Source organism: Mandrillus leucophaeus, unplaced genomic scaffold (assembly GCF_000951045.1).
Source record: "Mandrillus leucophaeus isolate KB7577 unplaced genomic scaffold, Mleu.le_1.0 Scaffold249, whole genome shotgun sequence".
NCBI lineage: Eukaryota > Metazoa > Chordata > Mammalia > Primates > Cercopithecidae > Mandrillus > Mandrillus leucophaeus.
Window position 1 is genome coordinate 2,146,497 of NW_012102576.1, and position 1,939 is coordinate 2,148,435.

The 1,939-nt window shown below is 32.0% G+C and overlaps 1 pseudogene; it reads left to right on the forward strand.

Annotated features, from left to right (window-relative positions):
• The first annotated feature begins 268 nt into the window (after nt 1-268).
• Nucleotides 269-570, forward strand: LOC105542017 (annotated as a pseudogene).
• The last annotated feature ends 1,369 nt before the right edge of the window (nt 571-1,939 follow it).

Genomic DNA, 1,939 nt, shown 5'->3' on the forward strand with positions numbered 1-1,939 from the left:
CCTATTATGCAGAGGGTACAAAAGAAACATGTGATGTGACTTATTGCCTTTAGGTAGCAGACCATCTTCATGGGAGAGTAAGGCTCAAATATACTTAATAAGGTAGTACCTAAAAGAAGTACTAAATTCAACGTTTTTACTGATAGATTATGTTATACAAACAAGTGATACACATTCCATAGACCCGCAGGATTAGGATAATGACGAACGGGGTCTCTCCTGGCAGTACTATATGAAAGCAGAGTAAAAGTCGGCAATAGAGGGGCACATGGCAGGACAAGCATTTAGAAAGTTACTTCCACTCTTTGACCAAGTATTAGTTGAAAGGTGTGCCATCGAAACTGTAACCAAAGGAACCATTATGCTTCCAGAAAAATCTCAAGGAAAAGTATTGGCAGCCACAGTAGTACCTGTTGGATCAGGCTCTAAAGAAAGGGTGGAGAGATTTAATCAGTTCGTGTGAACCTTGGAGATAACACTCTTCTTCCAGAATATGGAGGCACCAAAGTAGATAACAAGGATTAGTTCTCATTTAGAGATGGCGACATTCTTGGAAGGTATGTAGACTGAAATAAATCCTGTTGAAATGGCATCAACACGAAGCTTCCTATTCCACTGAAGTTCTGAAATTTTTCATCATGTAAATAATTTATATGTCTCTCTTTTACACTAAGCTAATCATAAATAATGGCAAAAATAATAATGACTAAGTTATTAGAATCAAATAAAAAGAGAATTAAAGGAGTCAGATGAAATAAGCAAGAATGGAGTATACTTGATTGAATTATTTTTTCATAGTTATGTTTGCATCTATTATATGTCGTGCTATTGCAATGAACATTAAAAAAGTAGTGCTTGGAATAAGATTAATAATAACTATTGTAAATGTATCATTTGAACCTCTCCATCCTTATGGATTTCATTATTTTAAAAAGTGCCACTTTTTTCACATAGAAATAATATAAAACATAATTTAAAAGTTGAAATATTTACAAGTCAACCTCAGGTGTCATTACAAAGTTTTCGGCTAAATTGTAAAATCATGTATTTAGTTTTAAGAACCTATTTTTTTTCATTCTCGTTAGTTTATCTAATTTTTTTTTTGTAATTTACATCCTATATTTGGTCTTATATATTTTCAATCTTATATATTACTTAAAAATAAAGTAAGAAGCCACATTAAGAATAAAATAAAAGGACCATGAAAATGGTTGTAATTGATATCTAGAAATAAGATGATATATAAAGTGGGTTGCATAAAAGCTATACTTACATTTACCACAAGGTGACACCCTAGCATCACGAGTGACAATAAAACTACAATACATTCAGAAGCATAATCACAATATGATGAAAACTAGCTCAAATTATTACAAGTTCTTTCTTTCAAGGAAATCATCATGAGAAACCAGGGTTTAAGCATTATGCTTAGTATTTTATAAGTTTAACTCTCCCTTACTCTAGTTACCTTAGATTTTAGATAATTCTAAATAATTATCCAGAATAATTCTGAATAATTATCCAGATTAATTCTAAATAATTATCCGGAATAATTCTATATAATTATCTAGATACAACTAGATAATTCTAACATCTAATTTTACCTCTTATCTTGGCATCTTCCCTTTCCTCCTAGTCATATCTTCCTTTATTTAAGGAGAAAAATGAATCCTACCTAATCCTCAAGTCAGTTATATATCAGCTCACTCAGTTCTTGAAAAATAATCCTTGATTTGTAGAATCCACTTTCTAATTACTCTCCAGTCAACAGGAGTTTGGTCTCCAATGCCACCTTTCTATTGAAACTAGCTTTCAAAGTTTCAATGAGCTCAATGAGTATCAAAATGAGCTTGTATTTGACACTAACTGCTGTTCATCCCACTCCTTCGGAAACTCTCTTCTAGTAAGGTTTGGTGGCATTAGCCTCTTCTAAATTTGC